The sequence below is a fragment of the Anolis carolinensis genome, chromosome 3 (assembly GCF_035594765.1).
Source record: "Anolis carolinensis isolate JA03-04 chromosome 3, rAnoCar3.1.pri, whole genome shotgun sequence".
Lineage (NCBI taxonomy): Eukaryota > Metazoa > Chordata > Lepidosauria > Squamata > Dactyloidae > Anolis > Anolis carolinensis.
This window is the reverse complement of record NC_085843.1, coordinates 41,644,722-41,671,883: the sequence shown is the minus strand read 5'-3', so window position 1 is coordinate 41,671,883 and position 27,162 is coordinate 41,644,722. Positions and strand designations below refer to the sequence as shown.

Sequence of the window (27,162 nt, the reverse complement as noted above, 5' to 3'; positions counted from 1 at the left end):
GTACAAAAAGTTTTCAGTATAAGAATAAAAATTCAATTGGCTGTTTTACATGCATGTTTAAACCACAAATATGAAATTGGCTTGGCATAAGTAGATTAAAATATGAAAATACAGATGGGTTTGCATAAAACAAATTAATATACTGTGAGACTGGAGATATTCTAGCATGAAAATATTGCAGTAGTGCAGATATGGTAAGAATTTGTTTTCCTTGTTAATGTAAGCATGACTTTGAAAAGCATAATGCATTTCAGAAGGACCACCTGGATTTCAAACTAGGGACCTTACCAGACACTGTCTTCTCTACGTCTTCTCTCTATTTTCAGGCGCTGGAAAAACGGAGTCCCACAGAGGCCATGCCATGACACACAGCCACTTCGTGTGGCTGCCCTTGGAAATCCATGGTGCCAGTACCTGAAAACAGAAAGAAGACTCCGTTTTCAGGAGTCAGGTGCTACCCAACTCTTAACTGCAGAAAATGGGGAGGAAGAAGGGAAAGCACGGGAAATGATGGGTAATGGGAGGCCACCCCAAAAGACTGGGAAAGATGGTAGGAGATGAAGCTTTCCCTGTCTCATGAAATGACATGAAAACGTTCTGTTTACCTCTACAACCAGATAAGGACCTCTTTTCTCTCTTTTCTAATAAACAGGCTGACCTTTGCTGGGCCTGGGAACTTTCCCTTAGTTTACAGAAGTTTTGCCTCCTATCTTCTAGCTCATTAAGCTCTTTACCTGAGAATTCATCCTCAGAAGACAGTTCCCCAGAGAAAGGCTGCCGTGGGCTTCTGTCAGGAATTTGGCCTTCAGAATCTACAGGACAAACACACAATTCATTCTCAAGACTAGAAACCTTAGGCCTTTCAGCAAGGTCAGGTTCAGGCCTTTTAGCAAGGCCATCATCCCCAGTGACATCTGACACAATCTCAGGTTGAATTATAACATTTTTAGGGATTTGGGAATATCTGTATTTGCATATTCTGTATGTGGATCATGAGATATCCTGAAGGTAGAACACATTTCAAAACAAAAAATTAATGTATGTTGCAGGTACACCTTATTTACATTGCCTGAAAGTAATGAAAGTATTTGTAATAATGTTGTGCATGAAACAAAGTTTGTGTACATTGAACCATCAGAAAACAAAAGTATCATTGTTTTAGCCACCCATGTGGACAATTTCAGATTTTGAGTTATTCTGGATTCCAGAAATCAAGATAAAAGATAGCCAACCTGTATATGATTATCATCAGAATAATATTCCTGATCAGGGCTGTAGCTCCCGAAATTTTTCAGGTTTTTTTTTTTAATCTGGTTTACTAATGAATTTTAACTGAATCATAGAATCATAGAATCATAGAATAGTAGAGTTGGAAGAGACCACATGGGCCATCTAGTCCAACCCCCTGCTAAGAAGCAGGAAATCGCATTCAAAGCACCCCCGACAGATGGCCATCCAGCCTCTGCTTAAAAGCCTCCAAGGAAGGAGCCTCCACCACGGCCCCGGGGAGAGAGTTCCACTGTCGAACAGCTCTCACAGTGAGGAAGTTCTTCCTGATGTTCAGGTGGAATCTCCTTTCCTGTAGTTTGAAGCCATTGTTCCGTGTCCTAGTCTGCAGGGCAGCAGAAAACAAGCTTGCTCCCTCTTCCCTATGACTTCCCTTCACGTATTTGTACATGGCTATCATGTCTCCTCTCAGCCTTCTCTTCTGCAGGCTAAACATGCCCAGCTCTTTAAGCCGCTCCTCATAGGGCTTGTTCTCCAGACCCTTAATCATTTTAGTCGCCCTCCTCTGGACGCTTTCCAGCTTGTCAACATCTCCCTTCAATTGTGGTGCCCAAAATTGGACACAGTATTCCAGGTGTGGTCTGACCAAGGCAGAATAGAGGGGGAGCATAACTTCCCTGGATCTAGACGCTATTCCCCTATGTATGCAGGCCAGAATCCCATTGGCTTTTTTAGCAGCCGCATCACATTGTTGGCTCATGTTTAACTTGTTGTCCACGAGGACTCCAAGGTCTTTTTCGCACACACTGCTGTCAAGCCAGGCGTCCCCCATTCTGTATCTTTGATTTCCATTTTTTCTGCCGAAGTGAAGTATCTTGCATTTGTCCCTGTTGAACTTCATTTTGTTAGTTTTGGCCCATCTCTCTAGTCTGTCAAGATCGTTTTGAATTCTGCTCCTGTCTTCTGGAGTGTTAGCTATCCCTCCCAGTTTTGTGTCGTCTGCAAACTTGATGATCGTGCCTTCTAACCCTTCGTCTAAGTCGTTAATAAAGATGTTGAACAGAACCGGGCCCAGGACGGAGCCCTGTGGCACTCCACTTGTCACTTCTTTCCATGATGAAGACAACGCATTGGTGAGCACCCTTTGGGTTCGTTCGCTTAGCCAATTACAGATCCACCTAACCGTAGTTTTGTCTAGCCCACATTTTACTAGTTTGTTTGCCAGAAGGTCGTGGGGGACTTTGTCGAAGGCCTTACTGAAATCCAGGTACGCTACATCCACAGCATTCCCTGTATCGACCCAACTCGTAACTCTATCGAAAAAAGAGATCAGATTAGTCTGGCATGACTTGTTTTTGGTAAATCCGTGTTGACTATTAGCAATGACCGCATTTGTTTCTAAGTGTTCACAGACCACTTCCTTAATGATCTTTTCCAGAATTTTGCCTGGTATTGATGTGAGGCTGACCGGACGGTAATTGTTTGGGTCGTTCTTTTTTCCCTTCTTGAAGATAGGGACCACATTCGCCCTCCTCCAATCTGCTGGGACTTCTCCCGTTCTCCAAGAACTCTCGAAGATAATTGCCAGTGGTTCTGAAATAACTTCCGCTAGTTCCTTCAGTACTCTTGGGTGTAGCTGATCTGGCCCTGGGGACTTGAATTCGTTTAGAGAGGCCAAGTGTTCCTGGACAACTTGTTTCCCTATTTGGGGTTGGATTTCCCCCAATCCTTCGTCCATTCCGTGTTGCTGAGGTTGAAGATGGCTTTCTTTTTCTGAGAAGACCGAGGCAAAGAAGGCATTAAGTAGTTCTGCCTTTTCCCTGTCCCCTGTCGCCATCACCCCATCTTCTCCTTGCAATGGCCCTATCACCTCCTTTTTCTTCCTTTTTCTACCAACGTAAGCAAAAAAGCCTTTTTTGTTGTTTTTTATGTCCCTGGCAAGCCTGAGCTCATTTTGCGCTTTAGCCTTGCGAACCTTTTCCCTACAGGTGTTGGCTATACGTTTGAATTCTTCTTTGGTGATTTCTCCCCTTTTCCACTTCTTGTGCATGTCACTTTTGAGCTTTAGCTCAGTTAGAAGTTCTTTGGACATCCATTCTGGCTTCTTTGCACTTGTCTTATTTTTCTTCTTTGTTGGCACTGTTTGCATTTGCGCCTTGAGTATTTCACTTTTGAAAAACTCCCATCCATTCTTAACTCCTTTGTTTTTTAATATCGGCGTCCATGGAATGCCGCTCAGTAATTCCTTCATTTTTTGGAAGTTAGCTCTCTTAAAGTCCAGAATGCGTGTTTGACTTGTCTTAGTTTCAGCATTCCTTTGTATTGCAAACTGCAGGAGCACATGGTCACTTGCCCCTAAGGATCCAACCACTTCAACGGTATTGATCAGGTCTTCCACATTTGTTAAGATTAGATCAAGAGTTGCTGATCCCCTTGTTGCCTCTTCTACCTTCTGGACCATAAAATTATCTGCAAGGCAAGTGAGGAATTTGTTGGACTTTGTACTCTTGGCTGAGTTTGTTTTCCAGCAGATATCGGGATAATTGAAATCGCCCATGACTACTATATCTCTTCTTTGTGCCTGTTTCGTCAGCTGTTGACAGAAGGCTTCATCAAGTCCTTCATCCTGACTCGGAGGTCTGTAGTAGACACCCACGACAAGATCTTTTTGAGTCCCGGTTCCCTTGATTCTTATCCAGATGCTTTCAAGCTGGTTTCCCGGATTACAGTCTTGCATTTCTTCTGCAACGTAACTGTTTTTGACATATAAAGCTACTCCCCCTCCTCTCCCCTTTGTTCTATTTCTGTGAAAGAGGTTATAGCCCTCAATGGTTAAATTCCAGTGATGGGAGTCATCCCACCAGGTTTCAGTGATGCCTATGACATCGTATGTGTGGTGCTGTGCTAGAAGTTGGAGTTCGTCTTGCTTATTTCCCATGCTCTGAGCATTAGTGTAAAGACATGTAAGCCCCTGTGACCTCCCCTTGAACTGTTTATTTGGGATTATTGTGCTCTCTGTACTTGGTCCTTGCTGTGTTTGTGCAGCCCTCCGTTTAGCCTTTCGGCGGTTCCCTGTGGTCGTGGGTAATATAGTGTTCGCCAGGCTGTTGTTCCCCTCCCCCAGTGGATCTAGTTTAAAGTGCGCCTGATGAGGTTTGTGAGTCTGTGTGCAAAAAGATGTTTTCCTACTTGTGTGAGATGCACCCCATCGCTTGCCAGTAGTCCATCCTCTTGGAAGAGTAGACCATGGTCAAGGAAGCCAAAATGCTCCTCTTGACACCATTTTCTGAGCCAGTTATTGACCTGTACTATTTTTCCGGCCCTTGTAGAGCCGTGTCCTACAACAGGGAGGAGGGATGAAAAGATCACATGTACATTATACAGTTTTAGCTTTGTTCCCAGAGCTCGAAAATCATTTGTGATCTTTTGAAAAGTATGCCTAGCGGTGTCATTGGTACCTACATGAATCAACATAAGGTGGGGAGGGTGATGGGGCTTTAGGAGCCTGCTGAGCCTCTGAGTGATATGGTGTATTTTTGCCCCCGGGAGGCAGCATGTTTCTCGAGCCATCCCATCCGGTCTGGAAATGATGGCTTCCGTTCCTCTAAGGAGGGAGTCACCTACTACCAAGACCTGTTTCCTTTGAGGATTGACAGGGTCCCTTTTGTGCAAGACAGTGTGTATGTCCCCTGAAGAGTGTTCCTGTTGAAGTGAGTCATGTAGGTGTAAAGTGTTGTCCTCCTCCTCAACATCCCCAGTGCATTCATCAATGACAATCCATTGAGATACATCCGAGAGCCCATTACTCTCCCAAGGATGTTCCTGTTGCTCCTGGTCTATGATTGGGGATGGAGCATTTGCATGATTACATAAGTGTGACTGTGGTGATGCACTGTCCCCGTCAGGGCTATCCCCTGTGCATTGATCCAGGGTGGTCCACTGAGTGGTATCTAAGAAACTGTGGTCCTCCACAAGATGTGTTTCCTGATTGTATGTTAATGATGTAAGAATTTCAAATCTGTTGTGTAAATGCAGCTGAGCAGAGGAGTTCTGCGGAGGCTGCCTGGTCCTGCGTCTCCTTCTATGGGTGACCTCCTTCCAAGCCTGAGGGTTGTCTACCTTTGAGTTGATCTCCCCATAAGGTTCCTGATCATGGTCTTGGTGGTGTTGGTGTGATGCAGGCTGCTGATCTACAGCAGCTTGTTGTGCAGTGTCCAAGAAGAGCTCGAGTGCCTGAATGTCCTTAAGGGTCTTAATACGGTGCTCGAGCTGTTGGATCCTCTGCTCCATCAGAGTCATCTGTTTGCATTTGGAGCAGATGTAGTTGTCTAGTTTTTGTGTGAAAAAGCGGAACATGCCACAGCTGGTGCATGTGATGGGAATGTTTTGCTTTTGTTGCATCTCTTGGTGAGAGTGGTGGCCAAGTGGGATCTTTGTACAGTTAAGTAATATGCACGCACTTTATGTGCAAACTGCAACAAACCACCTCTTTGTGTATTTGTTTATGTTGCTTTGTTTCCTGTATGTACTGCAAAGGATAGTTAGTAAAGGTGCCTCAGTTTAAAATCTTAGCCAAATCTTAGCCAAATCCTACCTGAAGCCAGGGAGCAAAAATGTCCTCCTGCTGCCTCTGCTTCTGCGAGAACCAACTGCCCTTCTGGGATCAGGCTCTGGCAGAAACTCACACTGGCAAATAAAGCTTTCCCAGAAACTCAATTAACAGGGGACAATGCCTGCTGTCAATCAACTTAAGTACCTGGCTCTCTTTCAACACAACAGTCACACAACAGTTAGACTTTGACCACAGGAGCCAAGCCCACACTCAGTTTAAAATCTTAGCCAAATCTTAGCCAAATCCTACCTGAAGCCAGGGAGCAAAAATGTCCTCCTGCTGCCTCTGCTTCTGCAAGAACCAACCGGTTAACCAACCTATGAGTGTCCACTGAAGTTAATCTGTCATGAGTGTCCACTGAAGTGTATCAATGGAGCCTGATTTCTAAATTATTTTGTGTTATGGAACTACTCCTAATGATTTGCTTAAAAAAGGGTTTCAACACCCCCGCCCCAAATATTTTTATGGCTATGGTCCTGTTCCTGATATCACTTTATGGCAATCATGTGTTATCAACAAGCAATGATTATTGAGCTGCAATGATTTTTTTCTAGACTAAGAAAGAAAGAAAAGTGAATTAATCTAATGGAACATACTTTTTTTGGTCTATGGAAACAGAGGCTCTCAGTTTGTTTGAGCAGACCTCTATTCATGAAAGAAAGAACACCTAAATTCCCTTTCAAGAAATGTTCATCTTGTTCATATCAGTGAAAACAAAGTTTGTGGGAACTCACTGTTTCTCAGCGTGTAATTCTTGCAATAACACAGTAAATACTTCATTCCACATCACACTTATGACTACCAACACTTAATAATAGAGGTGCCATTAATCCCCAGCCACTTGGGTAGGACTCCTTGTCTGGAAACTGCCTGCTCTCATTACTGGAAGGCCTTCTGAAATTCAACATGTAGCCTACTAGTCATAAAACAGGAGTCCTCTGGTTTCCCTTTTAAGTGCAAGAAAATTATTAGCCCCGATTCTTTCTTGGCTGGGACTGTGAAAACTCTCCTCACATCTGTTTTCCTGCCACCTTTCTTTGATTTGATTTGAATGAGGCTTTTAGTTGACTAGGTCATAGACAGACAGGCTGGGTCTCACTGTGAAGCCTTCATTTCCTTAAAGGTCTACTAGGACCATGAGTGTATACAATTTTGCAATCAACTGGCTCAGTTTTATTATCTGTGAAAGGCTCTATAACTAGAGAAATATTAATGTTTGTTGGTTTTTCACAAGACTCAAGAAAGCGAAAGTCTGACAAACACATCATCATCATTGTCATGATTCCACTATATCCTGCCCTTCTTCTCATGAGCTCAAGGAAGCGTACATTGTTCTCCTCTCCAGAACTCACTAAACTGAGAAATAGAGAGTGATCAAAGGCCATCTAGGGAATCCAGTTTGAACCCTTTCTAACCAGCCCTAGTCCAGCCATATATGTTTTCTTGCTTTCCCATGTGAATTTGCTCTTATATGCCTGACATATGTCTGAGACCTGAGACATATTACCACTTGTGCATCAAATGAGTTACACAAATTCCTATTTCTAATATTTAATTTGAACCTGGAAGTTCCCTCTCTAGACAACAAGGCTAATTACTTTAATATTTCTTAGTTCTATCAAGCTTGTAAGCTCAACGGGCATGTTTAGCCTGCAGAAGAGAAGGCTGAGAGGAGACATGATAGCCAAATACGTGAAGGGAAGTCATAGGGAGGAGGGAGCAAGCTTGTTTTCTGCGGCCCTGCAGACTACGACACGGAACAATGGCTTCAAACTACAGGAAAGGAGATTCCACCTGAACATCAGGAAGAACTTCCTCACAGTGAGGGCTGTTCGACAGTGGAACTCTCTCCCCCGGGCTGTGGTGGAGGCTTCTTCTTTGGAGGCTTTTAAGCAGAGGCTGGATGGCCATCTGTTGGGGGTGCTTTGAATACGATTTCCTGTTCTTAGCGGGGAGTTGGACTGGATGGCCCATGAGGTCTCTTCCAACTCTACTATTCTATGATTCTATGATTCAATATTTTGGAAGCCAGTGGTTCTTTATTGGGCCACTTGGGACAGTTTTTCTCCACAGAATGTCATTTTCTTTTAATTTACAAAACAATGTACTTCTATATATTTAGAGAGGTTCCTAAGTAAATAAAAATCATTATCTTTTGGCTTGGTGAGGCCCCATTTCACTTCCACACTGACAAACATAATTTATATTCTATTATTTAATAGACAGAAGAAAATGTAATATCTTGGTGGAGAGGCACAGTGGTCTGAGTGTTCGGCGACGACACTGGAGACTAGGGATTGGTTCCTTGGGTGAGTCAAACACTCTCAGCCCCAGAAAACCCCATGGTAGGTTTGCTTTGGGTTGCCATAAATTGAGAAAGGCTTGAAGGCACACAACGATAATCACAATGCAATGTTTAACAAGATGGATAAATATTCATAAACTCATATATTCATAAACTCCAACAGTCCTGATTTGATATGGTTCAAAAATAATTCTCTACCATCCAATTTTCTCAACTTCTTTTAATCTGTCCCTGTTTTTCTCTCCTCCTTTCTAAAAACTGATGAAAAAGCAGAGTCATGGCCATTCCCCCTCATATCTGTCTCTAACATGGTTTGTCTTTTTTAAATTATCTCCTCGAGGTAATTAACTATCATGCCGGCCAAGGCATCCCGAATCTCAACAGTTCCATTTTTGCCCAAATCTTGACTATTCCAATGGATCAATCTTCAGTTGTTTCAATTCTTCAGCTGATTTTAAAATATTCTAGTGTTTCTCTCTCTTCCCCTCACTTTTCTCCTTTAACCTCAGATGACTTCAGAAATCATAAACTACAGAATGCAAAGGGTAGTAGGGGGACCAGAGAGGAGGGAGCCGAATCATGCCCTTCCCAGGAAGCCCAAGAAAGAGCAAACTGCTGCTCTCTTCTTCCTCAGTAGTATCTTTTGTCATCTTGACTTTGGGTGCATCGATATGATACAGGTTGAGAACCACTGCACTAAGCATTATTTGGAAAAGAAGGTTGAAGGCCTTATAAAACTACAGCCGGGCTGTGGCGCAGGCTGGAAAGCAAGCCAGCTGCAACAAATCACTCTGACCAAGAGGTCATGAGTTCGAGGCCAGCCCGTGCCTGCGTCTTGTCTCTGTTCTATGTTATGGCATTGAATGTTTGCCTTTATGTGTGCAATGTGATCCGCCCTGAGTCCCCTTCGGGGTGAGAAGGGCGGAATATAAATGCTGTAAATAAATATATAATTCCAATGATTTCATAGCATTAAAATGGCATCAAACTGCATTTATTCTACAATGTAGATGCAACCTACAATAGCTGACTGCTTGCATTCCATTTTTATGTGTGTAATGTCAGCAGGAGCCCCGGTGGCAAAGTGCGTTAAAGCACTGAGCTGGAGACCGAAAGGTCCCACGTTTAAACCCCGGGAGTGGCGGGAGCGGCCTCTGTTAGCAGTTCGAAAACATGCCAATGTGAGTAGATCAATAGGTACCTCTCTGGCAGGAAGGTAACGGCGCTCCATGCAGTCATGCCAGCCACATGACCTTGGAGGTGTCTACGGACAACGCCGGCTCTTCAGCTTAGAAATGGAGATGAGCACCAATCCCCAGAGTCAGACATGACTGGACTTAACGTCAGGGGAAAACCTTTACCTTAATGTCAGTAGGGATGCATATTCAATTGCATTCTTCCTTCAGATCTGTTCTCCACACTATCTGGAATGAGTTATCAAATGAATTGAATCTTTAGCATTTACAACCTTTTCATGAGGCTATTTATCCAGGGAGAAACCCTTCCCATTTAACCACTCTTGGTGTGCAGCTTCCTTCAGCCAGTGTTTGGAAAATGCCCTTTTATGGATTACAGTTCCTAGAAGCATATCTGCCAACATTTCACAGATGAAAACCAGGATGTGTGTGGTGAGCAACAACGGAGTGTGGTCAAAAGGATGGCCAGGCTACAAGAGGGCAAAAGTTATTAAGGAGGAAGAACACACAAAGCTACTCTGTTGAGAGAAACGAATTAATACACTGAGCTTCAGAGAGCCTGAAGGGGAAAAAAACCAATCAATAAATACAATACTCTTTGTGTATGCATGCATGCATGTATGAGCACAACATGATTCATAATAAAAATGTTATAGTATAATATATTATTCTAAAATGATAATGCCTTTATTAGACTTGTTCAGAATTACATTAACCCATCTCCTCTGCCCAAATGCACATTACAGATCAGGTCAAATCCTAGTTTTAAGTGGTTCTGTGAGAAAGAGATACAAATTCAGCATCCCTTATCAGGAATTCTGAAATCTGAAATTGTGCCCATGGGTAGCTGAGATAATCGCACCTTTGCCATCTGATAGTTCAATGTATGCAAACCTTGTTTCATACACAACATTATTTAAAATGCTATATAAAATTACCTTCAGGCTATGTGTGTAAGATTTTTTTCGTGTCAGGAGCAACTTGAGAAACTGCAAGAGAATTGGCCGTCTTCAAGGACATTAGACAGACCATCCTGTGGGAGGCTTCTTTCATGTCCTCACATGGGAAACTGGAGCTGACAGACAGGAGCTCCCTGGATTTGAACCACCAACCTTTTGATCAGCAGTCCTGCCAGCATAAGGGTTTAACCCATTGCGCCACCGGGCACAATTATTATTGCATTTTATGGTGCATTTTGAGAACAATGTTGAGGAAAATAAGGTATACAAATAGATTCTGAAATGTAAGGAGAAGCATCACACATCAGTAAGAGAATGTCATTCTTACAAAATCCACTGGAATATAGCAATTTATTGACTTCCACAGAAGCCAAAAATGCAACACAGAGAACGAGAGACAGAGCCTTCTCAGTGGTGGCCCCTCGGCTATGGAACTCCTTCCCCAGTGATATTAGATCAGCTCCCTCTCTCCTAGCCTTTAGAAGAAAAGTAAAAACTAGGCTGTGGGATCAGGCTTTTAGTGACTAGGGCAGTGCAATGACAGATATGGAAAAATATGGAATGACTACAGAAAGTCCTGGACTATGACTATGGTTGGCATAATTTCTTATGTAATGTAATGTTTTAAATGTTTAATATGTCTGATTATAATCTAATTTAATTTTAATGTCTGTATTATATGTTTTTAAGGCATCGAATAATTGCCTCTATGTAAGCCGCCTCAAGTCCCCTTCAGGGTAGAGAAAGATGGGGAAGAAATAGAGCAATTTACAAATTACAATTTATTTATTTGTCCGCAGCTCTTCTAAGGCATTGGTTTAACCTCTAGTTTGCTGCTAAAACTGAATTACTGTGTCACAAAATGATGCATGCCTAAAAAGTGTGTCACCAACATGAAATGTTTTGAAAGATCTGCTCTAGGTCTTCCAACACAACACTATGGTTAATTTCTGCCGGAATTTCACAGGCCCGGTTCTTCTTCTATCTCATTCCCCTTAAGTTTGGAATTTGAATTTGAAATTTGGTACTGCAACTTGGACATTTTGTCCTGTTTTGAAGCATTTGGGGAAATGTCCCTGTGAGTTATGGCTGAGACACAAACAACAGGATATACATGAACATATGCAAATACGTATTTCTATTACAATACAGCCAAAATGATGTAGTGGTTTGAGCATTAGACTATGACTCTGGAGACCAGAGTTTGAATTCCCACTCAGCCATGGAAACCCCATGGATAAACTTGGAGAAGTCACACTTTCTCCCTACTTCAGAGGAAGGCAAATCTTGCCAAGAAAGCCCTGTGAAAAGTTCACCCCAGAGTCACCATGAATTGGAACCAACTTGAAGGCACACACTGCCCTTGAATAAATATTACTAAAGTTGTTCACAAAACAGGCACACCAAAATAATTTTTTAAAAACACAGGGGAAAAGTAGTAAAATTTCAGTCTTAAATATGAAATGTTATGAAATTATACTAGGCAAAATCTTTATTGCCTGGGGAAATAAAGATTTTGCCTAGTATCATAAAGTAAACCACCCATGGCCTGCATAGGCAGGACAATACCACAGAAAATACCTCATTTATCAGCTGTCTTGTTGAAATAATCGGGGCCCTTAGAAAATGTCCTCTAAACATCAGTTGGTTGATTAAAGGAACCTTAGCTTGACAAGATTAAAGTACTGTAGCAATACTTTGAGGAAAGACATGGACAATGTGGTGCAAATTAATAACAAATGAGCTTTGAATGTGCAAAATCCCCAAATCTACCCAAATGAATGGAATAATAATTGTGTCCATTTGTCAATGTGCATATTATAACCACAACATGGATTATTTTGGCCATCGTATGTCAGAGTATATTTGCATTTTTATGACATGCATATCAATAGTAACAACAAAAAAACTTTTCCAGCTAATCGGCTCAGGACTGGGCATCTATCTGTGCTGGAAAATCTTGAAACTGTCAAAGCATCAATGATTTATTTGCACTCTGGTTGACCTAACATGCATTTTTATTATAGACTTCTCATAATTTTTTAAAAGCAGGTGAGACAACTTTATTTTGCATTCTTACCTCATACCATATGGGTGGTAGGTGAAAGGTATTTTCTTTTCACTACTTGGAGGCTAGAGCCTTGGTTTCCTGCCTTTCCCAGGGCTAACAGAGAAAGGGTGGTTTCTTGACCTAATTTTTGCCAGCTGTGCTTTCCTGTAAACAGCTTTATAAAAGAAGGTTTTCTTTACTGTAACTGATTGAATTGCATTGGGGTCATGGCTTCCTCGCATTGGAAAATATCTCATGAAAACTTTTCATTTATATGTATATTTAAAAATATGTGAATTGTTGCTTAAATATATAGCTTTGTATTAATAAATACAAGCATGTTGTGTTGATACAAATGCTTATCAACAGTTCCCAAATGTCTGAGATATTGGTCTTTAGGTTATGTGCTGCAAATTTATCCATCCTGTTTTAAAGGGCTACATCTTCCAATTGTTGCTTATTTCACATATACTCATTATATTTGGACGGCACATACACACAAAGATGTCATGACACACTGCTTGGAAAGCTCTGTCTAAGACTTTAGTTAAAAAGTAAAGTGTTTAGTTAGGAGCCCCCTGTGGCGCAGCATATTAAAGCACTGAGCTGCTGAGCTTGCGGACCAAAAGGTTACAGGTTTGAATCCAGGGAGCGGAGTGAGTGCCCACTGGTAGCCCCAACTTCTGCCAACCTAGCAGTTTGAAATCATGCAAATGTGAGTAGATCAATAGGTACCGCTCCAAAGGGAAGATAACAGCGCTCCATGCAGTCATGCTGGCCACATGACCTTGGAGGTGTCTACGGACAATGCCGGCTCTTCGGCTTAGAAATGGAGATGAGAACCAACCCCCAGAGTTGAACATGACTAGACTTAATGCCAGGGGAAACCTGTACCTTTTACTACACCCGGCATTGCCTGGGAGTTGTTGGTACCTCTGCCTGCCTACTTTCTTCTTTCTCCAGCTCTGAGAGGGCCTACCTAATAATATCTTCATGGTAACACTCTGCCAACAGTGTGCAAGCTCTCTTTGTAACTCTTTCTTTCCTTTCTCCATTTCCCTCATATATCTTTCCTTTCTTCTTTCCTTTCCTTTCCCTCATACTTCTTCTTCTTCTTCTTCTTTCTCTTTCTCTCTTTCTTTCTCTCTCTCTTCTCTCTCTTCTTTTGTCCATTCTTTCTTCCCTTCCTTTCTCTTCCCTTCTTTCTCTTTCTTTCCTTTCCTCATAAATTTTATATTTAGACTTCGGTCCCATCTCATAAATTATAAAATCATAAAGTTGGAACAGACCTCATGGGCCATCCAGTCCAACCCCCTGCCAAGAAACAGGAAAATGGCATTCAAAGCATTCCCGACAGATGGTCATCCAGCCTCTGCTTAAAAGCCTTCAAAGAAGGAGCCTCCATCACACTCTGGGGCAGAGAGTTCCAGTGCCGAACAGCTGTCACAGTCAGGAAGTTTTTCCTAATGTTCAGGTGGAATCTCATTTCCTGAAGTTTGAAGCTGTTGTTCTGCATCCTAGTCTCCAGGGCAGCAGGAAACAAGCATGCTCCCTCCTCCCTATGACTTCCCTTCGCGTATTTATACATGGCCCTCATCATACCGGTATCTCCTCTCAGCAGGCTAAACATCTCCCTGGAATGTGTCCAGAGGAAGACGACTAAAATGATCAAGGGTCTGGAGACCAAGCCCTATGAGGAACGGCTTAAAGAGCTGGGCATGTTTAGCCTGCAGAAGAGAAGGCTAAATACATACTTTGTGATAGATAGATAGATAGATAGATAGATAGATAGATAGATAGATAGATAAGATAGATAGATATGAGACACAGTAATATTTTATCCTATATTCAGGGCTTCCAGTGCCTACTTCAGGAGGGGCTGTAACACAGTGTTAGAATAGAAGCTTTGGAGTGAATGAGTCTCCTTGTGGAGAGAAAAAGCCATGTGGCTGGAGAGCAGCTGCAATGAATCACTGCAATGAATCACTCTGACCAGGAGATCATGAGTTCGAGGCCCACTCAGAGCCTGTGTTTGTCTGTCTTATTCTATGTTAAAAGGCATTGTATGTTTGCCTATATGTGTAATGTGATCCGCCCTGAGTCCCCTTCGGGGTGAGAAGGACAGAATATAAATGCTGTAAATAAATGAATAAATAAAAATAAATAAATAAAAATATAAATAAATCTCATCATCATCATCATCATCATCATCATCATCATCATCTCAGGTTCAGTTTCCAGCAGTTCTCAGGGCTAGAGAAAGATTGCTGTCTGAAATTGAGAAGGAAAACTTGCCAATTAATGGAGACCATTCTGATCTCAGCACTTGAGGAAATTTTATTTTGGACTATAAAAATATTTCTCCAAATCCCTTAGTCAGCATTTGTTTTCCTAATTGGAACAAGGGTCCCGCTCAGCATCCTCCTTCCTCCTCAGTCCCATTCATAGTTATCTTTTTGTCTACTTACTTCATTTATCTTAACACCTTTGCTGAGCAATCACTGAAATGTTAGAAGATATGTTTTAATCATGTTTTTCTTTACAAAAACCGACTTCCAGTTATACACGATTTTTTTTAATGCTTTGCAGTCAGACAGTGGTACCCTTGCTTCTGATTGTAAACAACCCCTCATTGTTGTTTGTTTGTTGTAAATGTAATATATTTACAAAGCTTTTTTAAAAAAACATTTACTCTCCAAAATCAGGGCTTTAAAAAAATATTTACATTCAAAAGCACAGCAGCCTTGTCTCTTACTTAAATCTGGCAGTTGTAGGCCAGTCAATGCCATCTAGTGGCCCTAATGAGCAAGTCAAAACCTTTTATAGTGGAACCTAATTGCAAAATTGAGAGCATTATCACACTGTGCTGCTATACCATCATAGCAACACATTATTCACATTATTGCCTTGACCTTATTGCATGACATTGTTTCATCCTGGCACTATTGCATTGCAGGGGCATTGAGAAGGCTTTTAAAAATAATTGAAACAACCTGATAAGGACCTTGTTTCTCCTAGCACCTCAAAAGCCACTTAAGGTGTGTATGTTTCATAGCACTTTCTTCTTTAAAGGCTCCATTAGTGGGTATGTTGTGGGTGTGAACAGGTTGTCCCATCCTCAAGGATTTCCAAGGAAATGTTTGGCAGATAAACCTCAGGCCACTTCTGGTGCCCATCAGATGTGCAAGAGCATTCTATGGGGGAACCTGTTTCTTAACTGTGTAGAAATACAAAGACTTATGAATCAACTCCAGATGGTTTTCTGTGCATTTAGATGTGATGGGAATTGTTTTCTATTCCTGTATTCTTTCTCGTGTGTGATATTTTCCTGTGGGCTTAGATGTGCCCCAAAGTTATAGTTATCACCATTATTGTAAGGCAGTGGTTCCCAACTTTTTTTTGACCAGGGACAATCTTCAACATTAGTACCAAAAGGGTTACAAATCAGGTTTAGATTTGGTTTGGTTATTTGGGATGCTGATTCAGAAAACTGCATTGGATAGACCACATCAGCTCTAGTTTCTAATACAGAACATATGCCATCCAGTAGTCATCACCTGCTCGCCCACAGAAAGCCATATTTAATAATCTAGAGCTGATGTGGTCTATGCAATGCAATTTTCTGAATCAGCACTCCAAATAAGTCCAGGAACAGGCCTAAAAATGAAGACACCAAGACACCCCTCACTTCCAGGTGCCATATGGAACAGCTCCACTCGGGGGGAAGGAGAAGGAGGATAAGAAGTCAGGAGGCTTGTTGTTGCATCTTTGGTAGGTAGTCAGCCTCTCCCCTCCCGACATCCCCATTGCCTTGGCACTATAAGAGGGTTTCGTGAGACCAGTCGCTCTCGTTGCAACAGTGTAGTAACAGTGAGGCCGCGAACCATATTTTAGTTCTTGGGGACCACTGGTGGTCCACCGACCACAGGTTGAGAACCAATGCTGTAAGGACAGCAGACGGAGTAGTAAATAATTATATTAATTTGCAATACTAAAGTAATGGTACTTTGCTGTAAAGGAATTAAGAAGTTCTCTTTAAAAACACAAGGGGAGAGAAACTGGGGGAAGCCTGAACTCTTCCGTGTGATGGCAAAGCAAACGGATAATTTCTATAGAAACGGGAGAAGGAAAACACGTGTGATGGGGTAAGTTCTCCAGATCCTCTAGAGATGAAGCAACATGCAACACCATGCTAAGAAGACAATATCCACTGCTCCCAATTGTGGAACGAAGTCCTTGGGGAGATCATATTAATAAAATTCACAAATAATCAAATTGGTAAAAGTGGAGGCAGACTGTACTGTATAATATATAATGTGGAGAATTTCTTAACAAATCTGACATCTTTCTATAACACTGCTGCCCTGGGAGTCATTTTAAACAAATTCCAAATCCCAGTCTTCAAACCACCTCTCCTATTTAAAAAACATGGATGAGGTTTCTTACTAACTGGGTAAGGAAGGAAAACATTGTACTAGGCAAAGCCTCAAAGGCCAGAGAGTCCTGATCATAACCAGCATATTCACAGGCATCTGACTGCAAGCTGACCAATATTGCCACTGGCAGAACATCATGTTTTTGCCACAGTGTCCCCTAGAAATGGGAAAAGTTAATTTCTTCATTTTATATAATATGCATATTTTTTCATCTAGCAGTCTGTGGATGAACAAACATCCCTTTCCACAAGAACGTTTACAAAACTGCTTATTACAGTCTTACTAGCAGTTCACCAAATGTAGTGGGTGGTCAAACATCCAGGCGTCCCCTGGGCAACGTCCTTGTAAACAGCCAATTCCCTCATACCAGAAGTGACTTTCTCAAGTTTCTCAAGTTGCTCCTGACATGAAAAAAAAAAAAACAACCTTAGGGTCACCCTAAGTCTGAAATGACTTGAAGGCATACAACAACATCAGCCAAAAATAAGCCCACACTTCCCACTGAAATGCTGATATGTTTATGTTTGTTAAATTTATTTTTCATTTTAAATATGGTATTTATTGGGGGGGGGGAGGTTGCACTTCAAATAAAATATGTCAGTGCGCATAGGAATTCATTCATTTTTTTTAACTATAGTCTGGGCCCCCAACAGTCTGTGGGGCCAGGAACTGGTCCTCTGCTTTAAAAAAATGAGGACCCCACATCTAGAGATTCCTGAAGAGAATACATTAATCAAATCCACAAATGATCAAATTGTGGGCTGAAAAGGGAGCTTTTGCACAACACATTTACTTTTATCAAAAGTCTGGAAAGGGTACTTTTCAAGGATTACAGCAACCAGGATCTTCCAGCCAGCATGCTCAAGTTCTTCTTTGGCCAAAGGACCCCAGTGTGTGTTCCCTGTCTTAAATCTATGCTTATGTGCAAAACCCCCACATATGTAGGCACAATGTTTTACAGAACTGTCTGCCAGAACTATCACCATAACAGCCTCATAAGGAAAGAGAAAAACACACATAACCTGCTTTCAGTAACACTGAATAAGCACAGAACTTGACAACACCATCTGTCCAGGCTCATTTCTGATTGAAATGGCCCTTTAAAGAAAAATAAACCTTCTTCTCCAACTGCAAATTCCTTTCCTGAAAAACACGATTAGGCATCAGATGCGTATTGCTTTAGTGTGTGCTCAGACTATTAAAACAAATTGCACTATGTCAGTATAACTAAGACTTATTCATTCACAAATAACGATGAAGGAGTGAGAAATATCCCCAAGGAGTGAGAGAAAGAATTAGCTCATTATAAGTCCAGACGCTGACTTATTTAAAAATCGATTTATTTTGCTAATACTGCAAAACGAGTCCCAAGAGAAAATAACATAAAGGGATCAATGCTGATTTCACATTCTGGGTATTTACTTAGAAGGAGCACTCATATTGCCATTTTCCTGAGTGTGGAATGATGTGGCCTTGTCCATTGTCTAGCAAACACCTTTTTTTTGTGAGCACCTTGTGAAAATTACAAAATTAAATTGTGTAGCACAGAAGCAATGGAATCCAGACTCTTTTGAAATGAGAAATACATTGAAGGCACACCAGATTTTTCTGGGCTATGGTCCCCATCATCCCTGACCATTGGCATCCTGGTAGGTGATGGCTAGACTTACAAACAGCAGTTTCTGAAATGCTGCAGGTTTCGAACTAGCTTTGAATTTTAAAAAAATTAACAGATGTGTAGTAAGCAAATAAAAATGTGCCTGCATAGATGTGCCAATTTGTATGAGGCAAGAAGGTTGTTATTATGGGATTGTACACAGAAAAGTAATCCAGGCTATAGTTACTTTTTTTTCGTGTCAGGAGTGACTTGAGAAACTGCAAGTCGCTTCTGGTGTGAGAGAATTGGCCATCTGCAAGGATATTGCCCAGGGGATGCCCGGATGTTTTGCCTTCCTGTGGGAGGCTTCTCTCATGTTCCCACATGAGAAGCTGGAGCTGACAGGTGGGATCTCACCCCACTTCCTGGATTCAAACCGCCAACCTTTCAGTCAGCAGTCCTATTGCCACAAGGGTTTAACCCACTGCACCATCAGGGGCTCCTGCAGTAGCTGCTGAAACATATCTTAGATGCCAGTAGAGAATTCCTATGCATATTGTAGGCTAAATACGAAACACATAGGCCAAGATCCTGCACTAGAGGCATAGCCGCAGTCATGTAGATATGCTCAATCTCCTGATCTGACCCTTGAATTAAAAGCCAGACAGACATTCTGAGAAATGGAGTTGGTAAATGTAATGCTGGTAAACAGGATGCTGGTGGATAATGTGATCAGGCTCCTCTTGCTAGTGAGGGTCCTGTGGCAAGTCTTCATTGCACTGTCACTCACTTGCAAGAGGGAACTGATGAGTAGCAGGCAGTAGCCACTGAGCCATGAATCCATAGAACCATTGTGAAGATGGTTCTATGGGCCGGGCTGTGGCGCAGGCTGTTGAGCAACCAGCTGCAACTAATCACTCTGACCAAGAGGTCATGAGTTCGAGGCCAGCTCAGAGCCTCATGTTTGTCTTGTCTTTGTTCTATGTTAAGGCATTGAATGTTTGCCTTATAAGTGTAATGTGATCTGCCCTGAGTCCCCTTCGGGGTGAGAAGGGCGGAATATAAATACTGTAAATAAAATAAATAAATAAGATAAAGGACCTCATCAGACAGGCAGGGGAAAAGCAAGGGAAAGTGGGAGGGAAGTGGAGGGAACCGTCCTCCTTTGTTCCCTACCATCTTTCCCCATATTCTGGATGACTTCCCATCTCATGTCATTCCTTTTGGAAAACCAGAATCTCTACAGCCGCTTGGAATTGTGACCCTTTTTGGAGATCAACTGGCATTCAACCTATTTGGAATAATCATAAACTTTTGAAAAGGCATGGCCTTGTTAGATATCATAACCCTTTTGTGAAGTATGATTTTCCTGGGAAGAGTTATAAACTCATCTGAGTCAATCTTCTCCTTAGTGGTAAATATCCACTAGGCAATTTAGGTTGGTTGCTCATTTGTTAGACTGATATCCCTGATTTTCTCTTTAAACTGTTAAGGAACAAAGATGTGCCAATGCACAAAATATATAGCAGACCTTCAGAAGTGTTATTTCAGTTACCCAAGAGAACATCTACTCTTCCATAAAATATATTGCTTTTAAATCATGCTCTCAAGTGACCAAAAAAAATAAGTAGTCTTAGTTAAAAGTTAACATGGTTGATTTACTTACAAACTTCATGTATTCAGCATTCAAGTACATTGCTTATTGGTTCAAAGTTTAAACACTGTGTTCTCTAAAACATTCTGTTCAGTCGAATACATTACTGAACATTGACTCAATGAAGACTAACTATACACTGCAGCATATTGACACTGACTGACTTCTAAACTGTACTGCTTCTGATATAAACTCTAACACACAATGTACTGACTAAGGTTTTAAACGGCTTTCAAAATGGAGTCGCAGATCTAGTCACATGGTTTGTAGTCTCTCCCACAACCTCAAACAACATAGAGTTAAGGGAAAACTACATACCAATATAGTAAGCAATCACAATCATATACAGTAGAGTCTCACTTATCCAAAATAAATGGGCTGGCAGAACGATGGATAAGCGAAAATATTGGATAATAAAAAGGGATTAAGGAAAAGCTGTGTGTTGCTGCTAGAAAATCAGCTGTTTGAAATTCTGTCTCCACCTCCCAAAGTTGGGGCTGCCGTGTGAACATTGTCCACAGGAGGTGAGCAAGGGGGCTGTTTGGGAGGTGTAACGTGTTTGTTTTGCTGAGCACTTTCCTTCCTTTACCCAGCTGTAACATAAATTTGCAGCAGTGTAGATTCCTACAGTAATAAGGTAAAGGTAAAGGTTTCCCCTGATGTTAAGTCTAGTCGTGTCTGGCTCTGGGGGTTGGTGCTCATCTCCATTTCTAAGCCGAAGAGCCAGCGTTGTCCGTAGACACCTCCAAGGTCATGTGGCCGGCATGACTGCATGGAACTCCATTACCTTCCCGCCGGAACAGTACCTATTGATTTACTCACATTTGCATGTTTTCGAACTGCTAAGTTGGCAGGAGCTGGAGCTAACAGTGGGCACTCACTCCGCTCCCCGCATTTGAACCTTGGACTTTTCGGTCTGCAAGTTCAGCAGCTCAGTGCTTTAATACACTGAGCCATCGGAGGCTCCTCCTACAGTAATAGACAGATGCAAATCCTAATTCGTTACATATTACTGGACATGACCCTGCTAATATTCATATATGCATTTGTTTTTAAAATTAAAAACTAAATTTAAATAGAGTTAGTTGGCTACTCCATGTTGCATATGCTGAAGGTGGAGAGGGACAGTGACATGTTGGAGGAAAGAACAGTGTTTGACATGTACACTGTTAGAGATTTATTTATTTATTTATTTATTTATTTATTTATTTATTGTGTCAGAAGCAAATTGAGGGTATAGTTATAACGTATTTTTAAAAAAGCAAAGTTAAAAACTTGACATTATACTTATTTCCTTTTACCAGAAGCTGACCACTTGGAGTGCCTCTGGTGTCGCTGTGAGAAGGACTTCCATTATGCATGTGGCAGAGCTCAGACTACATTGTAGTAAGTGGTCTGTGATTAGCCCTTCTCCTCACTCACATGTAGATCTTAGAAAGCTGTTTCTTGATTTAAGGCATTGGCATGCTGGCCAATATCTGCACAGAGGATGGCCCAGAGATGTCAATGCTTTGGTCCTTTCATTACTGGCTGCTACTTCCCAGCGGATGTCAGATGGTGCAATACAGCTAAACAATATAATTTCTCCAGTGGTGTAGGGCATAGACATCCTGTGATCATGCAACATGTCTCATTAAGAGCCACGTCCACTATTTTAATGTGGTGAGATGTATTCAATACTGGGTATGCGTATTCATCAGCAGAGTAGCAAAGCACGAGGGCAGATGCCTTCACTGTATCTGATTATAATCTCCTGGTACAGTGAACAGGGAAGCAGAGATGTAAATCTTCAAATGCAAGGATCAATATTTAAAGTAGTTTCCCCCCACTGCTGGAAAAATTGAATATTCTTCCACTGCATTCTTTGCATACTTGATTCTCCCATAGTGTTGCTCAAGAATTATTCCACATGCGTTTTGAAAGATTTTCTTTACAGAAAATATTCTCTGCCCGGAAAGCAGGGGGACTTACCCAAAAAACATGTTTTTCTTTCGGAATGTTCCTTCACAACAGAAAATTCTTGCTTTTCTGTTATTCTTCTCAACACGATTGCCCAATTTTTAAGATAATGGAATTTCAATGTATGTGTGTGTCCAAGGGAAATGTGTATTGGGCATGTAAGTTTTAAAGGTGTTCTGTGCTATGTTTTTATTTTAAGGCTTTCCCCTTAAAGCTCACTGACGTTTGAGTGTTGGACAGTAGAAGAGAAGGTTTCGAGCAACAGTTATGTTCTAAATCCTTGACTATGGGAATGCCAAGTGTGGTAAGAGACTCAAACTACTACTACATTGGGGCCTTGCTGGAACATGTCATTCAGAATATATGTATGTTTCAGATATATATTCATTGCCAAACTTTGCAAAGTCCATCATTCTCTCTGCTGTATTCATTCCAAAGATTAGCTCCATAGAACTCCATAGATACAAAGCCGCAAAACCTATAAAACATTTAGTGGTACTTTTTACATGTGTCTGCTGTTAGGCACCTTGTGTCCCATTACTGGGATAAAAATGGATAAAATAAATAAATTACATCATTCCCTGTTTAGTCACTGGGATACTGTGGCTTTGATTCATCCATGCAAATAACCACTCTTCTAAAATACAATTGTAATTCTTCTGGCCCGTTAACAACTCTGTATTCTGGGTTGTTGTGTGTTTTCCAGGCTGTATGGCCACGTACCAAAAGTATTCTCTCCTGATGTTTCGCCCACATCTATGGCAGGCATCCTCAGAGGTTGTGAGGTATATGGAAAAACTGAGAAAGGAAGGTTTATATATCTCTGTATTCTTCTTTGCAAGGTTGTAATCTGTAGCTCAATGAATAAATGCATGTAGAGTGTTTTATCTACCTAAATCTCCTTCTATTTCTCTAGCCTTAAATAACTGTTCTTAATTTCCTGTTCTCAGGTGGTTGGGTTGCTCACCAATTCAAACAAATACAGCTGCAAAACTATACTTTTCAGTGATGAATGAAGTCATATGGCAATGCTAGAATGGCATAAAGGATCTTCTGCTATGAAACTCAATGTGTAAATGTGTGAAGGGATTCTGGTGTTCTCATATGGCTGTAACATTCCTTTTATTCTGAAAAACACATCTTCAAAGGTCTGCAAACTATTATCTTTTTATTTGCTTTTCTTAACATGAGTGCTTAAGAATTGACCTTTCTTATAAATTCCAGCCACTTTGATTCATAGATGTATTTGGAAAAAATCTCTTCTATCCCAAAAAGCCAAAATAGCAAAACAGTAATTTGGCTAAAGTTAAACAACTTTCCTTAAGGGTCAATTTACATATATGGACATTAAAATCAGAGGTCTTCTTATTGTCTTTTGTGTACATGCACATGTATATACTTACTCTTAAGAACACTGAGTGTTAAGACAAACACTGCTATAGAGTGATTAGCACTAGAAAAGAAGCAAAATGTTTTATTTATATGTATTTTGTTGTTATTTATGTATCATGTTAGAAGTGAACCGAGTGTACAAGTTGTAATGTATTTGAAAACACAAAGTTTAAAAAACAACAACTTGGCATTATACTAAATGTCCTTTGACCAATAGCTGCCCACTTGGAGTGCCTTTGGTGTTGCTGTAAGAAGGTCCTCCATGGTGCATGTGGCAGGGCTCAGAATGCATAGAAATAGGTGGCCTGTGGTTTGCCGCCCCATTTCTTAAGACTGGCTCTGCATCTCGTGGTGCCAGAGCGCAGTCTGTTCAGAACCTTCCAAGTTGCCCAGTCTTCTGTGTACCCAGGAGGGAGTCTCCCCTCTGGCGTCAGCTACTGATTGAGGTTCCGGGTTTTAGCCTGCCATTTTTGGACTCTCACTTGCTGAGGTGTTCCTGTGAGTATCTCTGTAGATCTTAGAGAACTATTTCTTGATTTACGGTGTTGGCGTGCTGGCTGGTACCCAAATAGGGGATGGGTTGGAGATGTCACTGCTTTGGTCCTTTCATTCCAACTAAACAATATCATTTCTCCAGTGGTGTGGGGTGCAGATATCCTGTGATGATGCAGTATGTCTCATTAAGAGCCACATCCACTGTTTTAACGTGGTGAGATGTATTCCACACTGGGCATGTGTATTCAGCAGCAAAATAGCAAAATGCAAGGGCAGATGTCTTCACTGTGTCTGGTTGTGATCCCCATGTTGTGCCAGTCAGCTTGTGTATGATGTTATTTCTAGCGCCCACTTTTTGCTTGATAGTGAAGCAGTGCTTCTTGTAAGTCAAGGCACGGTCCAGGGTAACTCCAAGGTATTTTGGTGTGCTGCAATGTTCCACTAGGACTCCTTCTCAGGTAATCCTCAAAGCTTGAGATGCTTGTCCGTTTTTATGGTGAAAAACACACGTTTGCATTTTAGATGGATTGGGGATCAGCTAATTTTTCCTGTAATAGGCAGTATTGTTGTTAACTGCTATCAAGTCAACTTCAACTTATGGTGACCCTGTGAAAGAGAGACTTCCAGGTCACTGTTGCTTCTCTGATTGAATCTATCCATTGACAATGTAGTCTTCTCCTTTTCCTACTCCTGTCCATTTTACCAAATGTTATTTTTTCAGATGAGTGATCTCTTCTCATGATACATTGAAAATATGAAGCTGCAGTGTAGACATCTTGGCTTCTAGGAGGCGTTGAGACCTGATTTGTTCTAGGACCCCTTTGTCTTTATAGTAGGACACAGTATTCTTCCCTAGCACCACAAATGAGTTGCTTTTCTTCCTATCTGTCCAGTTTTACACCATTTATTTTAAACACAAATGAAAGTAAATAAAAAGGCTTTACTTCAGCCAAAATAAAGATAATGCAATAAGTGAAACAGAAAGTACAATCCCAATGGTAATGCACAGTCTTGAAACATAAAACAGAAATCTTCACATCAGACAAAATTAGAGTCTTTAATAAACAGGCTTATAGGTTGCAAAAACAAACGTCAATAGCCAAGAGCCTTCAGCAAGATCCGATGCTGGAATGGAGACACGGTGCTTGGAACAGGAACTCCCCCAAAGTAGGTCAGTTGCAGCCAGCACTGGATCCCTGACTTTGCTGCTAATTTATAGGCCTGAGCTTCCCAGCACAGCTGTCTCTAGGGTGCAGTCTGATTGCTCAGTGTTTTCTCTGCTAACCTAGCTGATTTCCTTCTGACTTCTTTCTCCCTTCGACATTCCTGAAACGTAGGGACTTGTGATATGTCTGCCACCTCTTCTCCTTCTTCCTCACCATGTAGCCCCAAATCCCAAGTGCTGCTTCTTCATCCACTTGTCCTCCTTCTCCCTCAGAATCAGAAGATCAGTCCACAACACCATCAGCTTTTTTCACTGTCTAGCTTACATAGTGGCATGAAACCCTAAGTGTCAACTCCACCTATTCTATGATGGCACCAAAGGTCTTTCACTCAGAGTGAAGACTGACCACTCTGGGGTTCAGTCTGAACTTTATAGTAGCCATCCAAGGTGGGAAATCTGTCTGGAGAAAGGCATACCTCACCTGAATAACTGCCTTAAAATTTGGACATAATGAAATGAGGTCACCCAAACACAATGTACAGTAGTGGTTTCTGTATATTCATGCAGTCTCCAGAACCTATTCTGTGCCCCACTGACACCATATCTATCAGCTGCCACTACTTCCTCCTCAAATGTAGCTCCACACCCAAGCTGAAAACTGCTAGCCTCCACCCCTGCTTTTTCATTGGCATTGCTTTTATTGTTTTGAATGTTCAGTTCCCCAAGAAGAACCGTATACAGGTAGATTTCTCATCAAAGGCTTTCTTTTTACACACACACATCTTATTAAAGTAATATTTTCCTGTATACTTGGGAAGTTGCATGAGTACACAGAAACCACTAACATTGTGTAGGAGCAGCCTGGTTTCATGTGCTACCTAGTGTGACACTAAGTCACCAAGCTTGCTGTACATGTCAAAAAGAAACTCCTTCCAGCAAACAACTTCTTGGGTTCTCCGTTGATAGACATCCTGTGTGACTTTATGAAAACCACTCTGCATTTCTCTACTTCATTTCCCCTAATGTGTTAAAAAAATCATGTTTCAGTCTTTGGTTAGGCTTGGCATTATGCACAGTGCTTTTAGCAACAACAGCCATTATGTTTCAGAAATAGAGATAAAATAAGCATTTAATATTTTGGAATGTTGTAGTGCTAAACATAGGTAAAGGTTTTCCCCTGACATTAAGTCTAGTCATGTCTGACTCTGGGGGTTGGTGCCCATCTCCATTCCTAAACTGGAGAGCCAGTGTTGTCTGTAGACACCTCCAAGGTCATGTGGCCGGCATGACTGCATGGAGCGCTGTTACCTTCCCATCGGAGCAGTATGTATTGATCCACTCACATGTGCATGTTTTTGAACTGCTACATTGGCAGAAGCTGGGGCTAACAGCGGGAGCTCACCCAGCTGCCCGGATTTGAATTACCAACCTTTTGGTCAGCATGTTCAGCTAAACACGGACAGCAGAAATCTTCCACCTTGCCATAACCTCAGATTTCCTTGTTTGTTGCACACTTGAGGGGGAGTTTGTTTACCAAGAGTTTACCAAGCCATTAACTCAGAAAATTCACACAAAATGCCACAATAACTAGGGCAAGGTGATCCAAAGGAAGACTGAGCAGTGGTTTGGATGTAGGCTTCAACTTCAGGCTGACACCCAACTGATAACCGTACTTTCTGCTATATTTATTGATCTCCTTCAAATGTACAGATACATCTGAGATTGTTGAAAAAGACATCATTTCAATAATGTGTTGTACAGTTGGATCTGGCAATCACAGCAAAATTGAAACTCTAGCAATACTATAATAAAATTTAGTAAATAATGGAACTCTTCCCCTCTTAAAACACTTCTTTTATAAAACAATTCAACTAGAGAGGTTTTTTTTCCTATTTCAGCCTATACGTTAAGACTGCCCAAGACAACTATTAAAATAAGAATGTTCTGCTTGATTTCGACAGAACAATGAAGCAGTCTTTATAACTGTCTCTTCACAGATTGTTCTAAACTGGTATCTAAATGCTGGGGCTTATAGAGGAAATGGAGAGAAAGAAGGCTTGCCATTACCAAATTGAATATTCAAGAACAGTGGGATTTTTGGAAGGATTCACTGGA

At 41.4% G+C, this 27,162-nt stretch overlaps 1 long non-coding RNA gene across 1 annotated transcript; it reads right to left on the bottom strand.

Annotated features, from left to right (window-relative positions):
- Positions 1-255: 255 nt before the first annotated feature.
- Positions 256-12,485, bottom strand: LOC103278410 (uncharacterized). The gene is made up of 3 exons (XR_506024.3): positions 12,380-12,485; positions 735-812; positions 256-414 (listed from the first exon to the last, which is right to left on the bottom strand). It is a non-coding gene; the product is annotated as an uncharacterized LOC103278410 (long non-coding RNA).
- Between the last annotated feature and the right edge of the window lie 14,677 nt (positions 12,486-27,162).